The 23,596-nt window shown below is 36.0% G+C and overlaps 1 pseudogene; it reads left to right on the top strand.

Annotated features, from left to right (window-relative positions):
- Positions 1–462: 462 nt before the first annotated feature.
- On the top strand, positions 463–23,404 carry LOC110794514 (ankyrin repeat-containing protein At5g02620-like; annotated as a pseudogene).
- Positions 23,405–23,596: the final 192 nt, after the last annotated feature.

The following is a 23,596-nucleotide window of genomic DNA, read 5'->3' as shown; positions in this document are numbered from 1 at the left end:
AAGGCCCAATAACCCAACAATTGGGCCTACACAATCTAACATATCATCCCAAAAGAAACATAAATAATCTTATCTCCTTTTCTCTCTCTAGTTACTGATTTGATTTCTAAAATGACATAAAATAAATGAACAAAAGGTCTTGCGCGCACAAGGTGTACAATAAATTTATTGTACACCAAGATAACTTTTATGCAGTTTTTCGTAACTTTAACCTATTTTTATGTAACTTTTATATTATAAAATTAAAAAGTTGATAGATAAACATTTTAAAGGGTTAAATGATTAATTTATACATTATTAGTGATTTTGAAGAAATAATTTTTTATTCAAATGAAAAAATTTATCATTAAAAAATAGATAACTTTTACATATATAAATGTAACTTTAAAGCATTTTAAATCAACTTTTACTTCGGTGTACAATATTTATTGTACACCCATTGTAAATAAGAATTTGTGATAAATGAATTGTAGAAAGTCAACAAAATTAGTTGAATTCTATAAATGGTCATAAACTCAGTCTCGACTCTCGAGTCTCACCCTCCCCAAAAACACAAAAAAAAAAAATCAATGTCTTGAGAAATAATTAGAAGCCATGGAAAATGCAAAGGTAGTAGAAATGGATAAGAACCTCTACGTTGCATCCGTCAAAGGCAACAAAGAGTTCCTCCAAGAAGTTGAAAACGACGAGTATTTACTTAGAAAAACCTATGAAAACAACAATATCTATCACCCACATTGCGATTCGACACGAGCAACATGAATTTATATTAGCATCTATGAATAGATTACCCAAAAATAAGTTTGAGTTGTTAATTAGTGAGAAGAATACCAAAGGAAACACCCCTCTTCATATCGCGGCCGAGGTCGGAAATTTAAGTATAGTGAAGTTACTCCATGATTACTTATTATTATTATTATTAAGTGATGAGAAGATGATAATATGGAGGGTGAAGAATTCAAAGGGTAACACTCCTCTTCATGTTGCACTCGTTCATGATAATGTTAAGGTTGCAAGGTTTTTATTGGAAAAAGATCCTTCTTTGGCTTGTGTTGTTAATCAATTTAAGGAAGCACCACTTCATCTTGCTATCGATCAAACACCATGTTAATTATTGTAAGTTTCTTCTTTCTCAATTTCTTCTCATCTCGCATCGTACATGTATTTAGGTTGTGTTTGATTCAACTAAATTTGACTTAAATTAATTTATCTGAATTAAAATGGTTTCTACTTTATTATTTTAGAGCTCGGTTTATACGGATTTAAATATATTGTACTATTTTATTTTAAGGTGAACCAAACATATCCTTATGTGTTGTGTACACTTATACACGCGCAAGCGTGTTTTTTTTTTCTTTTTTCATGGTGGTGGTTGTTGACTTGTTGGTATGGGCCTGTGCCCTGTGGGGGTAACTAAGCTTGGTGAGACTATTAGAGCATTTATTTCAACCACTAAACCTCACCAACGCAAATACACAACTTTTTTTTTGGTGTATACACAAATACACAATAACACTTCACCAATCACCATATTTCATATTCATTCGTACAACAATTCTAACCAACACACACTTCCATTTTTCAACATCTTTGTTTGTTTATTAATTTATTTATAACTAATTTGTGCTCGTACGAATACATACTCTGTATAATTTTTATTAAATTAGAAAGCTAATAATGATAAAGTGTATTTTATTATTTTTAAAAATAATTATTCCCGCACAATGTAAATAGAAACTAACATAAATAAAGAGTAGTTATAAAATTTATAAATGAAGAAAATATATACGGAGTACAACAAAATTATATTTTTAAACAACGTTAAATGATTAAAACATTGGTACACCGTACATAGACGCCCAATACATAACATCGAGTTTCCATATAATTCATACATATGCGCTATTTTTGACCTCTCTAATTTTCTCCACCGACATTGAAAATGATATTTTCGCTTCATAAATTTTGACCACATGTTACATAAAAATCTTTCAGCATTTGACTTCATGCATCATGCATGCAACCAATTTCCACATTGATAACGTAATAATAAGTGTGACCAACTGACCAACAAATTAAATGCCAGTTACGTTGCTGAGAGGATAACTGAAAATAAATGATCAATATGCTCTTATTGGGGTCGGAATCCATTTTGAATATCCCGGTTCAATTAGCAGACTAGATCGTTTAAAGTTAAGGAATGATATATAACGAGGGACTCCCCACCTTAAGTTGGAAGATGTTTTACATTTCTACTTGTATTTTTTTTTTTTAAATAAGTGGAAAGTAGATGAACGGAAAATGAATTAGACTTTAGTAATTTAAATATTTTTTACGTCAATAATCTGATTTTTTTTTAGGGAAACGTTGATAATCTAAGTGAATTAATTAGCTTTTTTTTTTTGTTAAGCTAATTAATTCACTTATTCTCTCCCTCCCTCATTTTCTAAGGTTTATTTTCTTGGCCGTCGTATGCCGAAAATAGTCTAATTTGTTCGGAAATTAGATATTTTCGACCCTTTCCCTTCATTTAATTTAGTTATTGTTTCCTAAATTCAATAAATTTTCACCATAGGGGCTGAGTTCGTCCATTCTCGCGGCTACAATAAATCGTTAGATCCTATCTCTGAAAACGCTGCATGGATTCATTCAACGAATGTAGTTTTGATGAAGGAAACCTTTATTTAATTCAATTTGTCATGTATTTGTTAGATTTATATTTTTTCATATAGATGTTGTATGACTCTTTATTAATGAATGAATTCTCCTTACAAAAAAAAATAATTAGCTTAATAATACAAGCTCACTTGCTTTTTCTTTCTGTTTAATTAAGTGACATTCAAGCCTAACTTTGTACACGAATTGAACGAGTAGTTTTCTGACCTTAGAAGAGCTTAGAGTTCCAACCTTAAACAGCTAGTCTACTGAGTGTTGTGCCGTACGTAGGACTAGAGTTGGTTACATTACCATCCGCAACATAGTACTATGAAATAACATATGTAGTATGAACTATGAAGGAATTTCTAACTTGTGTAGTTGTGTGTGTTCTTTTATAAACTAGCGGAGAGTGAATCAATAATGGCCAGAATAAAACAACCGATCAACGAAGGAGGAGCCGCCTTGTGGATTAAATTTGTACCAGGAGAGGACATGTCAACTGTGATAACTTTTCTGGTAGAGAAATGGAGTCATGTCACATGTTGGCCTGATGCAAATGGTTCAACTCCTCTTCATCAAGCAGCATCACTAAACACTCCTTACAATCTTCAGGTCATAAGAACTATTCTTTACCATTGGCCACAGTCTGCAGAGGTGTGTGATGCTTCTGGCAAGACCATCTTACACCTTATGATTAATAGAATGCCTAGCTACCAAGAAGCTACAAACTTGCTTAAATTTAAAGAGATATACGCGTTGAGAAATTATCAGGATCAACAAGGAAATACACCATTACATATTGCTGCTATTAATTTGGACATTAACATGGTTCGAGTTCTGTTGGAATCCTCCACAAAACTCAGTATTAAAAACATGGAAGGTAACTCTGCAGCATCTTTGATTCAGCAACATAATCTGCTTCAGGTATATATGCTTATATATTAATGCTATCTTTTTAATTACAATTAATGCAATTAAAAGCTGTTTTTAGTTTCATATATACGCGACTTTTGTGTTTCAGATGCTAAGGAAACGAAACATGACATGTGAGGAATCTGAAGCAGTGGACAGAGCAGACATAACCTTTCTAAGGGAAAGGATGAGTAAATCAGGAATGGATTTCTTACTCTCACAGGATTCAAAGGGAAGGAATGTCTTTCATATATTAATGCAGATTAAGAATGGAAGTCGTATACTGCATGATGACTTTGTAGATTTCATCCAACAAGTTCTTGGAAACTTTCCTTCTCTGATCTGTCAAACAGACCTTAAGGGGGACACTCCTATTCATGTCCTAGTGCGGAATCATCCTGATACTACGTGTTGACCCTAAAGTTTTGATGATGACAAAGCAAACTCCTGACAATTGGTTAAGTTATGTTGCATAATAGGTTCCGAGATCCTTAGAGGGATAATGCTAAGTTAAGGAGATCCTGAGTTGGATAAACTAAGCAACGTGGAATATAAGCAAGTAATTGACCCATGTCAGACACTACATTGAAGAAATAATCATTAAGCAAGGCGAGATCCTTAGGCGAGTTCCTAAGGCGAGATCCTCATATATTATGTGGATCCTCGATGTTCCAGAGAAGGAACAAATTGGGAAGTTTTCGAGTGAAGCTTCTAAAGGTGCAACATGAAGACTACAACATATGAGTTTATGTTTAGGATTTATGTAAGTATTTAATATTGTTTATACGTAATTTGGAACGAAAGGAACCTAAGTATTTTGGTACGTTTTAAATGAAATATGTTAACTGTAATTATAAAAGAGTTTTAACTTGGAAAATCTTTTTAATAAATAAAATGAATTTAATTAATAAATGAAACATAGGATTCTGGTTTATTATCCTTGTTTCTCAAGTAAAAGATTTTCCATGTTCCTTGAAACTCTCCCCACGTATTTCTGTTTAACGTACATTTAGTGTTTTGATTTGGTCTCCCTTGTTTCTCTCCAACTATGCCCATGTTACTGAGCAGTAACTGTTAGTGGGTAGTTGAGGAGAACATGGGTACCCAACCCTAAGTAAAACTCTCCTATAAAAGGAGAAGAGTTTTGGCTTTTCAAAACACAACCGATTTCTACAAAATCTATCTTAAAGAGCTTAAACGTTTTAAAAGAATCAGTTGGCAAAATAGAGTGTTCCTTGAGTTCCTTATTATTATAAGCTTTATTACGTACTAGAATCTATCTATCATATTGTATTTTGGGTTTAAGGATTGAGTGATCCTTGAGTGACTTAGAGTTAAGTCAAAGAGAGAAAGAGCGACTAAGAGTTTAGTCAAAGAGAGAAACAGCGACTTAGAGTTAAGTCAAAGAGAAAAGGAGCGACTTAGAGTTAAGTCAGAGAGAGAAAGAGTAGCACAGTAATCGAAGGGGATTGCTGTGGGGAACTCGTGTTCGAGAGGAACTCGAGTTAAAGAGTGTATTTGTAATAGAGTTATTGCATTAATACAAAAGAGTAGTGAGGTTCTTCTTGATTAGGGTCAAGAAGGTTCCTCCGTTTTATATCTTTCTTCGCTCATTGTTCTCAGTCTCTTTATTGTTTAAATTCCGCAAGAAACTTACTCAAGTTCCCAAGAAACAATTCACCCCCCCTCTTGTCAAGTGTTCCTACTGAACTATCAGTTGGTATCAGAGCAGGATCTCACAAAAATACAGGAAACCCTGTTGAGAAAAAGTTCCTGGAAAGTATGAACGCTTACGAGAAACTCGAGGAAGGTTATTCCACTCAAAGACCTCCAATGTTCAATGGGAAGTTCTACACCTACTGGAAGAACAGGATGGAGATCTATATCAAGGCAGAGAACTATCAAGTCTGGCGAGTCATAGAAGTCGGTGATTTCGAGGTAACAATGACAAATGCTCAAAATGAGGTAGTTCCTAAACCCATGTCTGAATTTACTAAGGAAGATTTTGAGAAATTTGAAATCAATGCAATGGCTGTGAAAATCTTGCATTGCGGCCTTGGACCTCATGAACATAACAGAGTTATGGGGTGCAAGAGCGCAAAGCAAATCTGGGATCTCCTTCAAATAACTCATGAAGGAACTAATGAGGTCAAACGTTCAAAAATTGATTTATTAATGTCTAAGTATGAACGTTTTGAAATGCAACCAAGAGAAACAATACAGGAAATGTTTACTCGTTTCACTAATATTACTAATGAACTAGTTTCTCTTGGAAGAAATATTCCCTCTGATGAACAGGTTAGGAAGATCCTAAGGAGCATGCCACAGGATGATAGATGGAGAACCAAGGTCACAGCATTGTTCGAAACAAAGGATTTCACCAAATTCAACATTGAACAATTGGCGGGATCCTTGATGACTCACGAATTACATCTAGGAGCAGTTGTTCCTGAGAACCGAGGCCTTGCTCTCAAGGCTGAGGAACAGGAGGACTCAGAACCTGATGAAGATGAGGTTGCTACGTTGGTCAGAAGAATGAAAAGATTTTACAGGAACTCTAAACCTGGAAATCTAAGAGGAAGGAACTCAATGAGAAAACTAAGCGGTTCCAAGTCTGACCAAGGATGTTTCAAGTGCGGTGATTCTGACCATCAAATCAAAGACTGCCCTCAGTGGGAAAATGAAAAAGGGAAAGGCAAGGGAGAGGATCAATATAAGGAAAGATTCAACAAATCCACATTTGCCAAGCCCAACTTCAAGAAGGCAATGATCGAAGCTTGGGAAGAAGCCACTGACTCGGAAGAAGATGAGGATCAACCAGAAGAAACAGCAAACCTTTGTCTTATGGCAAAGATCGATGAATCAACCCAAGATCCATCAAGTGAAGTAATGTCCTCAACTCTTCTATCTCTGTCTAAAATTAAATTAGTGGAATTATTGATAGAAACTCTAGACAATTTTAAAAAGCTTATCGTAATAAAGGCTCAAAGTGACAAGGCAGTGGAACTTAGCAAAGAACACACAACCTACCTCGATAATGTTAAATCTGATGTACATGGTAGGTTCTTTCAGTTGCCTGACAGGAACACCTCTCTTAAAGACTCTTTTAAAAGAGTTAAAAATGTATATATTATGCTTGATGAAGCTAACAATGTTGATGAAATTCAGGAACAAGAAGATTTCGAAATTGGTTTAATTCGTTTTACAGATAATGATGAGGAAATCTCTCCTGGAAGACATCAAAATGGAATAGCAGATCCACAAACACAAGAAACTGCTTCTAACCAAAAAGTTCCTGTACAAAGAAATCCAAGAGCCCCTGATCCTGAGGAACTAGAAAATGCTGATTCTGAGGAACCGGAAGAAGATCAAGAAACCTCTGATGCAGAGGAACAAGGATCTCAGGAAACAGAAGGAACTGAGGAGACCTTAGATGTTCCAGTGGCACAATTTCAACCTAAGCCCTGGAAACATCAAAGTTCTCACCCAATGGATCTGATTATCAGTGATATTAGGAAAGGAACTCAAACAAGGTCTCAACTAAGGAACTTTTGTACTTTTCATGCGTTCCTCTCCATAATCGAGCCAAGGAACCACACTGAATCTTTGAAAGATACTGATTGGATCACTGCCAAGCAAAATGAGTTAAACGAGTTCCAAAGGAACAAGGTATGGCATCTGGAATCCAAACCAAAGAATCAAAAGGTCATAGGATCGATGTGGGTGTTCAGGAACAAGCTCGATGAACATACAACGATCGTCAGGAACAAGGCAAGGTTAGTAGTCGAAGGCTACAATCAACAGGAAGCCTTTATGGGATTTAAGTTGTATCAGATGGACGTCAAATGTGCTTTCTTAAATGATTTTCTTGAAGAAGACGTCTATGTGGAACAACCCCCAGGTTTCGAGAATCACGAATTTCCGAATCACATCTACAAGCCTGACAAAGCTCTATATGGGTTAATGCAGGCTCCTATATCGTGGTACGAGAGATTATGCAAGTTTCTTTTACAAAATGATTTTAAACGAGGAAGAATTGATAAAATTCTATTTTTAAAATCAAAAGGATCTGACTCACTAGTTGTACAAATTTACTTTGATAATTTACTGTTTCGTACAACTAATGAAAGTTTTTGCAAGAATCTTGCAAAGTAAACAAGCAGAGAGAAGCACGGGAAAATGAGATTCGATATCGGGATGATCAAGATAAGAAAAGTAAGCAGGACAGTTCCTCACAAGGTATGACTTTTATAGATTTATGCAGAACTACTGTATACCATTATAAATACATGTGCGTAAAGCATAACTGAAGTTTACCATCGTTAAGGAACAACCAAAAATTTAGAATTAAAATGTGTATTTAATTAGTCAGTAATATGAGATACGTAAATCAAAAGTTCCGCTAAAATAAAAGGATCATGGATATATTTTGTTTGTTACAATTTTTTTTCATATCTTTTATTTTTCCACAAATTATTTTTATCTTTTATTTCCTTCTATATATCCATAATTTTTCTTATTCCATTAAATTTTATTTTTCCAAAATTAAAAGCTAATGGATCGCCCCTATGGATCTCATACCCAAAACCACCACAAATTCACATCTCACCAATTCAAACACAAGGAACCCAAAAATAAAAATCCCCAAATTCAAACACCACAAAACCCTAGAAATTAAAAATCCCCAATCTGAAACCCTAGCCACCATGAGCGGCGGCCAGCCTCAAGCAACCGCCGGCGGCAGTGGCTCGGCGACCGGACCCAACCCGGCCGACCGACCGACCACTGATACCACAGCAACCGAGCTTCTCCAACCCTCCAACCCTCCACAACAACCAACGACGGCGGCTCCACCTCCCAGCCGTCCGACTCCATGGCCACCGTCCTCACCGAAACCCACAAACCCAAACCCGCTCGCGACGTCCCTCCACAAGCAACCGCTCGCGAACGAACTCCCCCCACCCAGTTCGCGACCCTCCCTACTCGCCCTGACCCGGTCGCTAACGCCAACCCCCACAGAACCCACCCAGATCCGAACCCACCCAGACCCGAAACTCCCCCTGCCTCTCTGTCTAGTTCGAACCACCCGAAAAAAGAGGGAGCTTCACCGACCCGCGAATTACAGCGGAGGTCGGGTGGTGGGGGTGCTTTTAAAAACCCGAATGAAAGAAAAAAAAAGGCAGCACGTTCTCAGGGGGAACAAGAATGGGTTATGATGTATATACTAAGGGGACGTTGTTATACCAAAAAAAAAAAAAAAAAAAAATTAAAAAAAAAATTAAAAAAAAAAAAAAAAAAAAACAAAACAAAAAAAACAAAAAAGAGTATGACAGGGTTCACAAAGTGGTTCCAAGGTGAAATATTCTCTGTTGTTTGTTGATATATATTATGATAATGAGAATGATGATGAGAAAGTGGAAGAATGAAAAGACGCAATTGAGAAAGGATATGGATCTATATGCAGTTGAAAAAGGAACAACCTAAACTTGCTACATACCCAAGCCATCTTTCCTGATCCTATCCATTTGTGTTACATTACGCTTTTGATTTTTTTTGGAACTTTTTATTTTATTTTTTTTTATTTTTTTTGTATGTAACCATCTGTTGGGAAACATACAATTTCTCTTCCTTTATTTCTGTGGAACTCCTAAAAGATCGTATCTCTAAAAACTTGGCTTGTTAATTATTATGTTTTATATTCGAATTTAGTACGTTGGAACTTAACTTTGAGGCTAACTTAGTTTGCCAACTGTTGATCGGAGGGCGCTATAATCGGTATATATTAGTATTGTGTATTTCTACTTTTTGTTAATGCCAACAGGGGGAAATGAATGCAAACTTAACTTAAATTGATCACTTGAGTCCGTCTCACTACTCTCTTCTCGATGTAAGTTTATAAAATTTTATTTCTCGTTCTTAATTTTATTTTCGTTTATTAAAATTAATTTCAATTTTCCTTAATTTCATTTAGGAAATTTAGATTAATTTTTATAAAAATACTTTATTTAATTTATTGCTTTATATTTATGCTAATTGATTATTATTGCATTTAGTGAAAGTTTGCTTATGTTGTCATCACCAAAAAGGGGGAATATTGTTGACCCTAAAGTTTTGATGATGACAAAGCAAACTCCTGACAATTGGTTAAGTTATGTTGCATAATAGGTTCCGAGATCCTTAGAGGGATAATGCTAAGTTAAGGAGATCCTGAGTTGGATAAACTAAGCAACGTGGAATATAAGCAAGTAATTGACCCATGTCAGACACTACATTGAAGAAATAATCATTAAGCAAGGCGAGATCCTTAGGCGAGTTCCTAAGGCGAGATCCTCATATATTATGTGGATCCTCGATGTTCCAGAGAAGGAACAAATTGGGAAGTTTTCGAGTGAAGCTTCTAAAGGTGCAACATGAAGACTACAACATATGAGTTTATGTTTAGGATTTATGTAAGTATTTAATATTGTTTATACGTAATTTGGAACGAAAGGAACCTAAGTATTTTGGTACGTTTTAAATGAAATATGTTAACTGTAATTATAAAAGAGTTTTAACTTGGAAAATCTTTTTAATAAATAAAATGAATTTAATTAATAAATGAAACATAGGATTCTGGTTTATTATCCTTGTTTCTCAAGTAAAAGATTTTCCATGTTCCTTGAAACTCTCCCCACGTATTTCTGTTTAACGTACATTTAGTGTTTTGATTTGGTATCCCTTGTTTCTCTCCAACTATGCCCATGTTACTGAGCAGTAACTGTTAGTGGGTAGTTGAGGAGAACATGGGTACCCAACCCTAAGTAAAACTCTCCTATAAAAGGAGAAGAGTTTTGGCTTTTCAAAACACAACCGATTTCTACAAAATCTATCTTAAAGAGCTTAAACGTTTTAAAAGAATCAGTTGGCAAAATAGAGTGTTCCTTGAGTTCCTTATTATTATAAGCTTTATTACGTACTAGAATCTATCTATCATATTGTATTTTGGGTTTAAGGATTGAGTGATCCTTGAGTGACTTAGAGTTAAGTCAAAGAGAGAAAGAGCGACTAAGAGTTTAGTCAAAGAGAGAAACAGCGACTTAGAGTTAAGTCAAAGAGAAAAGGAGCGACTTAGAGTTAAGTCAGAGAGAGAAAGAGTAGCACAGTAATCGAAGGGGATTGCTGTGGGGAACTCGTGTTCGAGAGGAACTCGAGTTAAAGAGTGTATTTGTAATAGAGTTATTGCATTAATACAAAAGAGTAGTGAGGTTCTTCTTGATTAGGGTCAAGAAGGTTCCTCCGTTTTATATCTTTCTTCGCTCATTGTTCTCAGTCTCTTTATTGTTTAAATTCCGCAAGAAACTTACTCAAGTTCCCAAGAAACAATTCACCCCCCCTCTTGTCAAGTGTTCCTACTGAACTATCACTACGATTCAAGTTGCTTCAGGAAATCGAAATAACTCTGAGATGACATACACTTATGATATCTTATCATTGTTGCAATCAGGACTTTTGTCATTACTACTAGAGCTATGCAATCAGTGTATCCTTAAAATTCAAGAAGATACACCATCGCCATGGTTGGTGCAGAATACAGAAGGTAATACACCTCTGCACGAAGCTCTCCTAGCAAATAACATAAAATTGGTGAGGACATTGTTATCTCACGATCCAAGATCGGCTGGTTTAGTCAACAAATGTAAAGAAGCACCTCTTCATCTTCTTGCTGGATGTCCCATGAGTAAGTTCTTCATAGGGATGTTAATGGGGCGGGGCGGATGCGGATGTAGGTCCCTCCATCCCCATCCCCACCTAAAATTTTCATCCCCATCCCCGCCCCATCACCCATGGCGGGTACAAAATTCATCCCCATCCCCGCCCCAACGGGTGTAAGCTAAAATCCATCCCCGCCCCGCCACCCAACTGGGTATCCATCCCCGTCTTATCCCCGCTTCATACCCGTGCTAATACCCGCCTAATTTTTATTATTTAGCAAACATTTGCCATATATACGGAGTAATAAAAGTTAACTATAGAAAAAAAATACCTTATGACTAAAGTAACCTATATAATCAAACAAAATACTCGTCATAACAAAAAAATCCAAACAAAAAACATAAAATCTCACATAAATTTATATTATCACCTAAATATGCAAATAAATCCAAACTCACCCCATCACCCATGGCGGGTATAAAGCGGGGCGAGTGGAGATGGGGCGGGGCGAGTGGGGATGGGGCGGGGCGGGCGGGGATGGGGCGGGTTCAACACAAAATCCACACCCGCCCCATCACCCATGGCGGGTACGAATTTTATACCCATCCCCGCCCCATCACCCGCCAAACCTACCTCCATCCCCGCCTATTTGGGGCGGATGCGGGGCGGGTCTCCCGCGAAACCCGCCCCATTGACATCCCTAGTTCTTCAACTCCAACACATTCATGTTTTTTTTAACTTTCATTCATCCGTTTCTTTTCCTGTTTGAATATGCCTTAAATCGGTCAAATCACTTACTGCAACACCACATCACGGGGGTCTCAGGTTTAGGGGTTAAGGGTTGCCCCCGAACTTTACGGTATATGTTATTATATACTAGGGTTATCTGTTTTGAACCTATTTTTAGGTTTTCTAGTATCTGTGTAAATATTATATATATAATACCTAGTTGTATTCTGTAATCTGTGTTTCTCGAGATTAATAACACTTTCCTCTCTTGTGAACGTAGGTAACACATTGTTAGTGAAACACGTTAAATCTATGTGTTCTTTATTTACGTTATTTATAATCTATCTTGCTTTCGTTATAACATCTCCAATATATGTTTCTCTTGCCTAAGACACCGAAGAGACATTCAAGAAAGAAGACATAGAGTCAATGGTAAAGGCAAAAGATGAAGCGAGTCATTGGCTTGACAAGGATGGTCTCACCCCCTTATTCAGAGCCTTTCAAACTGGTAACCTATCAACAGCTACAGAACTGTGCACCATTTCCTCTGAAGCAGCAGGAACCTGTGATGCTAACGGGCAAACATTTTGGCACCTGCTAGTACATCATCCATCAGGATACTTTGTATTCCGTCTTCTACAGAATGAGGTTTTAAGAGATCTATTGAAATTGAAGGACAAAAAGGGAAACACACCATTGCATCTTGCAATTGAAGGTAACCGTTATGATCTTGTTAAAGATTTCCTTGACATTTGGGAGCGAGAACGTGAGTTGTTACCAAAGGGTAAAGATCAATGGCTAGTTAATCTTCTACAAATACAAAACAAAGCTGGTAAAACCCCTGCTGATCTAATAAGAGAATCACCCAGTCTTCCTCCCAATGTAAGTCATCCTTAGTTACATTATATCAAGTAGTAGCTCAGGTATGTTCTCTTCAACTTATGTCATCCTTAGCAACATGAGTTTATAGAAGCATGTCTAAGGAAATTTTCCAATACTAACGAATTGATTCAAAATTCCAAAGGCAACACGTCATTTCATGTTGCAGCTGAGGTGGGAAACTTAGCCATTATGAGCCTACTTTGTTCAGTGGATTGGATAAAAGGCGGTGACGGTGACGGTGACGGTGATCAGACTCCGATGCCATATCTATGGAGGGTGCAAAACTCGAAGGGTAATACTCCGGTTCATGTTGCAATAATTCATGATAATGTGAAAATTGCAAGGTTTTTGTTGGAGAAAGATCCTTACTTGGCTCGTATTGTTAACAACTTAAAGGAAGCACCACTTCATCTTGCTATCAAACATCATTTTAATTATTGTAAGTTTCTTCTTCTTCTTCTTATATGTTACTCCGTAATCGTATCATGCATGCATCTCCATTTTAGTTTGGTAAAACTTTTTTGATGTGTAGTGTCGTTGTTGTGTCTAGGGATACGTGTACACAATCCAACCAAAATATCGGGAAAGAAAGCTTTTTAGGATGAAGTAGAGGTTTGATCATTTTAAGAACTTAACGAGAGTTTTTGGTCAGTAGAGGTTTCAGATAAAGAAATTGATTTTGAAAAAGCTTAATATAAGAAAGTTTTACATTAGAGGTTCGAAATAGTTGGTGTAAGATGACAACTTTGTCATAATATTGTCTAAAATTACAACATTTCAACCTACATTTTTCGTTGTTCTTAATGCTCATTTTAAACGTTAAATAACTAATTTAACAAATAATTAATTTACACAAACAACTAAGCTAATTTAACCAACTAATACAAACAACTACAATACAACTACAAAGAGAGGGATGGATAACTCAGTTGGTTAGAGATTCCAGCCCAGTTCCAGATGATCGTGGGATCGATTCTCATCCCCGCCGTTGTAACTCATTGGCACCAAAACAAACTATACAACTACAAAATACTTACGTAATAACTGTTATTCAAATCAATTAACGGCTATCCGCTAACCGCTAATTTTAAACAATGTTAAAAGGTTGTGTATCTATTTACGTAGTATATCTTTTTTAGTTAAATGGATATGTTTTATTTGAACATTGACTTGTGTATTAGCAATTTGGCATTATAATTTGCGGAATGGGCCAAACGATATTAGACGTGAAAAGTTCAGTCCGCCGAAATAAACATGCGATCCCGGTTTCCATCCAAGTTGTCATCTGGCCGGTCTGCTTTTTTACCGATGCACAGTGGAGCTGTCAAAACGGTTACTTGAGTCGGGTCCGAGTCTGGTCATCTCGGGTCATGGGTCATTTTATCACCGGGTGTAGGTCGAGTTCGGTCAGGTTGAAAATTTGTCGGGTCACGTCGGGTTATTTTTCCATTTCGGTATAGGTCGGGTTCGGTTCGGGTTCGGGTCGGGTCTTTTTCTAGTCGGGTACAATTACGGGTTCCGGTCTTAACAAGTCGGGTCAAGTTCGGATCGGATAATTATCAGGTCGGTTAAAATTCAGGTCGGGTTCACCATCGTACACGGGTTAAGACCGGGTACGATAGCTATCAGGTCTAGTCAAGTTTAACTTTTATAAATTTGGTTAAATTTGGTTTAACGCTTTTCACTTGTTCTAGATTAGGTAATTCTAAAAAATAATATTAACTTGATTTAAGTTATTATTTAGTTAGGTCAATGACAAATCGGGTTGTCAACAGGTCGCGTAAATTCAGGTAATGGGTTGTCACGAATTGAGTCAATAACAAGTTTCATCGGGTTATAATCGGTTTCGGGTTGACATCGGGTCGGGGGTTGAATCGGGTTCGGGTCATTTTTCGGTCGGGTAAGCTGACTCAGTTTTGTTATCGGTTATATTTCGATCGGGTGTCAGGTTCGGGTCCTGGTCATGCATTAACGGGTCGAAATCGGTCGTCGAATTTAACGGGTTTGATACGGTCGGGTTATGGGTTCTTATTTTAACAAAATTCTGGGTCTCGAGTCGAGTCCGGATCTTTAAAAATACAGGTCGATTTCTCAAGTCGGGTTAATTTTTAACAGCTCTAATGCGCAGCCGTAATTATGCAACGGCATGTGATACGTTCTCGAAGACACATCATATAAATATATAATACGCACGTAATTTGACTTTAGTGTAACGATGTTTACTTGTCTTTTAAAAATGTTTTTATCTATAAAATGTGAAAGTGAAGGAATAATCTTAACTCAACACGTTATCTTCTACTGTAGTGTTGACTAATGACTAATCCTTCTTAATTACAATTTGATTGTCACAACTCACAAGCAAGTTTGGTTGATGTGAATCCTCCTGATTATTATGTAGTACTACTAGAATATTACTAATGAAATTTTGATCTAGCGGGAAAGATTAGCTAATTAACGACATGTGTATGAATACATAATAGATCTTCGAACCTTTTACTCCTTATTTGAAATTTGTAACATATAGTATGAGAATGACGGAGAGCATTCAATAAGACTAAAGATGATTGTCCTAAAATTAGTCCTCATATTAAAATGTGTCACTAATTGAACGAATCAAATCATCTCATGTTAAGCAAAAATATTAAAAGAATAAAACGGTGTGTTACGTGCACCCAAACATCAACCTCATGTTAAGCAAATCAAAACAAAATCTAAGTTAGACCTTAATTGTATATTCCTCAGATAAGAAAATTTAATAACTAACAAGTACATACCTTTCTTTTTTTTCTTCTTTAGTAACTTAGTAAGACGTTTCCTTCATTTTTCTTTTTATAATTACCATCCTTATTTTCCACTCCCTTTGTTTCACGTGATATTGAATCCTTCTTACTACAGTGTCGTATATGGGTGTCAAAAATGATTCGCCCTGTGAAGTGATTCATATTCGAGTTTCACCTAGAGATGTCAAAAATTGACCCGATCCGAAAAATCGACCTGAACCGACCTGTATTTTTAAAGATCCGGACCCGACCCGAGACCCGAAATTTTGTTAAAATAGGAAACCCGTATCCCGACTGTATCCAACCCGTTAAAACCGATGATCGATTTCGACCCGTTAACGCATGACCCGGACCCGAATCTGACACCCGACCGAAATATATCCGATAACAAACCTGAGTAAGCTTACCCGACCGAATAATGACCCGAACCCGATTCAACACCCGACCCGATGTCAACCCGAAACCGATTATAAGCCGACGAAACCCTGTTATTGACTCAATTCGTGACAACCCGTTACCTGAATTTACGCGACCTGTTGACAACCCGATTTGTCATTGACCTAACTAAATAATAACTTAAATCAAGTTAATATTATTTTTTATAATTACGTAATCTAGAACAAGTGAAAAGCGTTAAACCAAATTTAACCAAAAGGTTATAAAAGTTAATTATAAGGTTAAAACTTGACTAAACCTGATAGCTACCAAACCCGGTCTTAACCCGTGCACGATAGTGAACCAGACCTGACTTTTAACCGACCGGTACTTATCCGATCCGAACTTGATCCGACTCGTCAAGACCCGGACCCGTAATTGTACCCGACTAGAAAAAGACCCGACCCGACCCGAACCGAACCCGACCTATACCGAAACGGAAAAATAACCCGACATGACCCGACAAATTTTCAACCTGACCGAACCCGACCTGAACCCGACCTGCACCTGACAATAAAATGACCCGACATGACCCGACCAGATCATGACCCGAGACCCGAGATAACCAGATCCGGACCCGACTCGAGTAACCGTTTTGACACCTCTATTTCACCTACTTGGTTCGATTCGAGGAATTCTAAACTCTTGTCCAACCCGTAACCAACCCAACTCAAAATATTAGTAAACTCAAAAGTTAATTACTAAGAATATAATAAATGGATAATAAAATATAATAATGTCCATAAATGTCATTTTACATAGTAACAGGCTCACAGCCAACCGCCAATAAATAAGTTTACCAAACATCTTTATAAGTCAAACATCCAACTACAATCCAATGCGAATAGCCAATCAAATCAATGAGCATAAAAATGGGCATAAAAATACCCTTAGGTATGTTTTTGATTTGTGAATCAAGAATGACCGGAATTAAACAACCATATCTAACTTATGTTGCGTATTTGTGTGATACTTAGCCGAGAGTGAATCAATAATGACCAGAATTAAACAACCGATCAACGAAGGAGGAGCAGCTCGCAAATTTGATGGTGCAGGCGTGTGCACCGTGCTCTAGGTGCACCTGAAACAAAACGACATAAAAAACACATAAAACGCGCGTGTTTCATTAAATCCTGGGAACAAAAGAACATTTTCCTTGAACAAAAGAACAATACCCTAGAACAAAAGAACATTAAAGGCTCTGTTCTTTTCAGCTCTGTTTTTCGCGATTTTTATTCGATTTGCTTTCTTCTTGCGATATATATTCTTCTAGATTTTATGTTTTGAACTCAAATTGTGAAGAGGAGAGAGAAAGTATGAACTAGGTTTTCTAAAATAGTTCTTAGAGAGAGAAAGTAGTGAAAATTCCCAAAAATTCGTTGATTTTTCTGCTTCAACATCCAATTAAATCGATTCTTCTTCTTCAAATCTGAATTCTGCAGCTGATAATCAGATTTTGGGAGGTAATTTTTCAATTTTGAAAAAATAAATTCTAGGTTTTGAAGATTTTGATTTTGTAATAATCGTGTGTTTGATGATTTTGATGATTTTGTTTTTGTAATAATCGAGTTTTGGTGGTTTTGATGATTTTAATGAATCAAATTATGTAACAACACGTTGATTTCATTGAAATCGCTGATTTTGAAGATTTGGATTATGTAATTACGATTTTTTTTCCAGAAAAGAACAGTTTTACGTAATAAAGAACATATGCTTGTATTAAAAGAACAGTTTCTTTATGCTCGTATTAAAAGAACAGTTTCATTATAGTAGAAAAATAGACCATTTTCGTTTCATAATTTGTTCTTTCATTCTATTGTGTTCTTCTTTTTTATTATTTTCAATTTCATTTGTGTTTCATAACTTGTTCTTTTTATTTTATTGTGTTATTTTTCTTCTTACTTTTTATTTATCCTTTGTTCTTTTGGTTGCGTTCTTTTTCTTGGTTTAATACATGTTAACCTATTATTTTTTCAGATATTATGAATAATGTGCTTGATAATTCATAATAGAATGATGAAAATGATGATTCCGAATCATATATTATTGTTGAACAAGGTACTTGACTTGTTCTTTTAGTCTCTCTATTTGTTCTTTTAGTCTTTTCATTTGTTCTTTTTATAATATTCTGTTAAAAGAACAAAATAAAAACACGTGCATAGTTCTCATTATGCACTCTTTAAGAATTTTTTCTTTCTCCTTCTCTGTTATTCTTTGATTCTACTTCCTATTTTTTTCATTTTCTATTTTTCAGCAACTATATATATAATAATTGTACTTATGGATCATAACCATTAGTTATTTTATAAATACATTTTAGAGACCGAAGGAGAAGAGGATTTATATTCTCTCAACATAAGAGAGATTTTTTGAGAGAGAAAGAGTGAGATGGTGAGTGAAAGAGTAAAAAATATATTTTCTCCTTATTCTCTCTCTAAAATTCCTTCTGAATGTTTCTCCTTTGTTGAAAAATGAGTGAATTAAGAAAAACATTAGTTCAATTTGGCTAGTTTTCAAAGCAAGAGAATATCTGGAGAGCGTGATATTTTTCGAGGATTGAGAACAGTTTTTTAAGATTTATTAAAAGATATTGCTGCTCCTGATAAATGTTGATCAAGTGTTTAAGGTACGTTTCCTTGTTCTTTCTCTAATGTTCTTTTCAAATTGTAATTTTCTTTTCACAACTTTACTTTTATTGTGGCATCAACATAGTTTGTTCTTTTAAATCAAAATAGTTTGTTCTTTTATATCAACGTACATATATTGTTAAAAAAAGAACATATAATGGTTTGAAAAGAACACATAACACTTAAAAAAGAACATAGTCTGATTCGTGGTAAAAGAACAAAAATACTTTTTTTTTAAATATAGATTTAGTTTTAAGTGCATCAAAAAATCGTCGTTTCGTCTTTTTTTAATTAGAACATAAAATCGTTTGAATAGAACAAATAACACTTAATAAAAGAACATAGATCTGATGCGTTGGATAAGAACAAAAATACATTTAAATATAGATCTCGTTTTAAGTGCATCAAAATTTCGTCGTTTTTGTCTTTTTAATTAGAACACTAAGTGGTTTGGTTTGAAAAGAACAAATACAACTAATAAAAGAACATAGATTTGTTGTTCTTTTCGTCCCTTTCATTATGTTCTTTTGTTTGATAAGGAAAAAGAAAATGTTGTTCTTTTTCATGTGTTTTGTTCTCTTGTTCTTTTTTTGTTGTCTTTTTCTTAAAATTTTTTGAGTTTTTGTTATTTTATTTTTCTTTTGATTTTGTTCTTTGTGTTTTCTAAAAAAGTTGTTGTTCTTTTTTTAATTATTTTGTGTTCTTTTTAACTTTTTAACTTTTTTTACTGTTTTTTAATTTTTTATAATATTATCGATAATATTTTTTTTTTCTGTTGCATTTTTCACATGATGTTCTTTTTGTAAAATAATTGTTCTTTTTATAGTGTATCAGAAGAGAGAATATGTTATTTTCAATTTTGTACATTTTCTTTAGTTTTTTAACATTAGTGTTCTTTTCAGCTTTTGGTTAATGTTCTTTTCGTTTACTCTATTATGTTCTTTCTGTTTAGTTTCTTATGTTCTTTTTGTATTTTTGTATTTTTTGCGTTTTGGTGCAGGTGCACGTAGATCTACGTGCAGGCCCCTGCACGTACCGCGCGTTGGGAGCAGCTTTGGTGATCAAATTTATACCTGGAGAAGATATGTCAAGTTTGATCAATTGTCTATTAGAGAAAGCTAGTCGCGTCGCGTGTTGGCCCGATACAAATGGTTTGACACCACTTGAATCAATTTTTTTTAATGGGTTGAGTACTTGAGTTAAACATTTATGTTACAAACTATTTTAACAAAATAACTCAAGATGAGTTTGTAGATTTCATCCAACAAGTTCTCGGAAGCTTTCCTACACTTGTTTCTGAAACAGATCTTAACGGAGACACTCCAGTTCATGTCCTTGTTCGAAATAATCCTAATTCCACAATTTATGTTGCTTCAGAAAATAACACCCAACAACAAAATATTGGGGCGACGATTCTGTTTTCTCTTCGTTGGGGAGATCAGGCCTTTTATCAGCACTACTAGAGTTATGCAATCAGTGTGTCGTTAAAATTCAAGCAGAGACAACACTCAAGGGAGCTCGTTACGACCCACCTTGGTTGGTGCAAAATGCAGTAGGCAATACGCCTCTACACGAAGCCATTATACATAGCAAACAACAATGTTATTGTTAGAACTTAGAAGGTTGTTAGAACATGATAAGAGATCAGCTTGTTTGGTTAACAAATCTAAGGAAACACCTCTTCATCTCATTGGTGGACATCCTGTTTGTAAGTCTTTCAATATATCTCACATCACTATATCAGTACATACCTTATTTTACATTCTGGTGTTTGATTTGATAACGTACTGTATGTTTGTTTAGCCAAAGACATGGAACAATTCAAGAGAGAAGACATAGAATCAATGCTTGAAGCGGCATTTTGGCCAGACCAGAATGGTCTGACACCCTTACTAAGAGCGTTTCAGACTTGTAATATGTCTACTGCTACAATACTATGTAGTGTTTCCCCTGAAGCAGCAAGAATTTCTGACGCCAATGGTCAGACATTTTGGCACTTGCTAGTTAAACAACCCATCGGACTACTATGTTTACCGCCTTCTTCAGAATCAAGCATTAAGAGAACTGTTGGGATTAACAGACAAGAACGGTAACACACTGTTGCATCTGGCAATTGAAGGTAATCGTTTTGACATAGTACAAGTTTTCTTGGATACTTGGGGACATGAACGTGACTCATTCAAGGGAAAACATCGGTGGCTTGTGGATCTTTTGGAAATAAGAAACAAAGCTGGTAGTGGTAAAACCCCTTGCGATTTTATTGCAGAATCATTAAGTCTTCCTCCCAAAGTGAGTAATTCAATTAAACTTCTTAATTCCTCTGTTTTTAAGCTCAATTACTGTAGCAACAGAATCCAAGACAACTCACAATCGAGAATACCAAGAGATTGAGAGAGTAAGAGAAATATTAAATAAGATTGTTTAGGTCCCATAAAAGAGGTTGAGAGATGATAAAATATGAATAAAAGGTTGACATATAGTCCCTTCGTCCGTAAAAGATGGCTTCATTGCAATGTTTTCGGTAAAATTTTGATCACGAATTCCCATTAGCTCGTAAATAATAATATAGTCATGTAGTATCGTGTTAGATTCGTTTCAATATATATTTTTGAAATATCAACCTTTTTCCGCGTGTAAAATTAGAGATGTTTACATTTTAAGTCGTGTGTTGAAGACTGTAAAAAGAAAAATGGGGCGATCTTTGGAGGAATAAAGTAAATTATGTCCATTTCCAATGGAGCCAAAGGTTCATTTGTTCTTTTGGTTGTGCGATGTAATGGACTAAATTAAAATGACTCTTAAAACCTCTTCGCTTCTTTTCCATGAATTAGAAGATGGTCATCCCGTTATTGCTTTGGGTCAATTTGAAACAACCTCTCTGCAATTACAGGGGTAAGGTTGCGTACGTCCGACACCTTTTACCCCGCTTCTGGCGGGAGCCTCTTTGAGGCAATGGGGTAATGATAATGATGATGATGGAATAAAGTAAATATGAGTAGAACTTAGGGAAAAGAATCTCAAAATGGAAAGTGAGTAGAACTCAGGAAGACATAGGGAAGATGTTGAATGACACGAGCTTTTAGTCCTTAGAAGTCCTTATGCTCTGGACTCCAAGTTCTCATAAGGTACAAATAAGTACAAAAAAATAGTCTTGATTGTACTTTGCAGTATGAAAAACCGTGAGTTTAGTCTGTCTCCTATACTACTAAAAGAAACACTAACATAGAGGTTTGTTCATCACTTGTACTTCTTGTTGGAAATTCTCATTGGGAAACACAAAGGAAAAAAGGGTGAGTGAAAATTCAAGAGTCCCACATTGGAAAAACTCTTCATATTCCTCTTGTTTATTAATTGGGGAATGAGTGTAACTCTTGTTTAAGAAAGTGTGAGAATGGTATGGGTGGACACATCACACACACGCGGGCGCGGGCCGCGGGCCGCGGGCCGTGGGCCTTGGGCCTTGGTACTTGGTACTTGGTACTTGGTACTTGGTACTTGGGAATGCGGTTCGCGGGCGTGGGGTGGGTTTTGTGGGTCAACCCTATTCTTTTTGGTAACTGGATTAATTACGTCCGTTACTACATTCAATGTCTCTGACCGTTTTTGGCTGTTGCAACATTCATTCCCTCAGCCGTTTTTGTCTGTTGCAATGCTTTCCTTCTAATTATTTAAATCAGAGTTTCAGTTCCCTTCACACAGAAAATTATACACACAAAATACGAAAACACATTCTTACTCTCATACAAAATTGCTCTCGGTTTTGGGCATACGTTCTGACTCCATCCGGCTTTGTGAGTGCACACAACGTCGGAGTTGCGCTAATCCTGGAGGGCGACCGCATTCTGTTCTACTGCACCGGGAGGTAGCGCGGAATCGTCTTTTAGGACAGTGGGTGTCCACGACGCAACAATTGTTCTTCGTTCAGTTCATCGAATCAGATAAGTTTGTTCTAATTTTCGCTTTAATCGCAACACTTCTTACCACAATAACATTCACAACAGCATTCACCGTACCTGGTGGACTAATCCAAGACGAAGGGACTCCAGTTCTGATAGAAAGAGCAGCATTTCATGTTTTTATGATCTCGGACGTGTTAGCAATGTGTTTATCAATGATGGTTTTATTTTGCCTGCTTTGGATCATGGCAACTAACAACAAGCATAATTCAGTAATGATACTCGATTTCAGTATAACGTTGCTCCTAGCATCATTCTACGCGACTATTGTTACATTCATGGCAGGTCTTTTTGCAACAATGTTCTCTGATAAGCCATGGATTGCTATAGTCACTTTGGTTCTATGCTCTTTGCTTATGTTGCTTGTCCATAAATTTCTTGTTATCAAGTTGCTTATTCCTTTCAAGAAGGCTACACTTTATTTTGTATGGATGTTTTTGCGGTTTGCTCGTACCAAATTCAGAAAATGGTGTGCAGCAAAGACAAGCAAGGGAGGAGGTCAAGTTATGACTCGTCAACTTTCCATGATTAATGTTTAATTAAGCTTAATTAAAAATCAATTGTGTTACTCCTCAACTTTATACATAAACATTACTATTATTGTGTGTAAGTAAAGGTTAGCTTGTTATGAGATTCGGGTTTGTAATTTTAATTGCCCTTGCGGTTCATTGTTGTGAGATTTTTGATATGTTGTCATCACTAATGCTTCAAACAATTATGTCAGTTATGTGTATGGAACGTTTTTTCAATGTGCTGATTATTTTAGGAAGACATAAACATCAACACTGTGAATTCTTAATTATGTCCACCCCTAATAATAATAATTGTAGCATGCATTACTGCATTAGCGTTCAGTACTCCGTAAGTAGTCCCAACTATCCTAGCCATATAAAATAAAAGAGACAAGGTTACTTGAACCTATGAA

The sequence above is a fragment of the Spinacia oleracea genome, chromosome 1 (assembly GCF_020520425.1).
Source record: "Spinacia oleracea cultivar Varoflay chromosome 1, BTI_SOV_V1, whole genome shotgun sequence".
NCBI lineage: Eukaryota > Viridiplantae > Streptophyta > Magnoliopsida > Caryophyllales > Amaranthaceae > Spinacia > Spinacia oleracea.
Note: the sequence above shows the minus strand (reverse complement) of the source record. Positions and strands in the feature narration are given on the sequence as shown.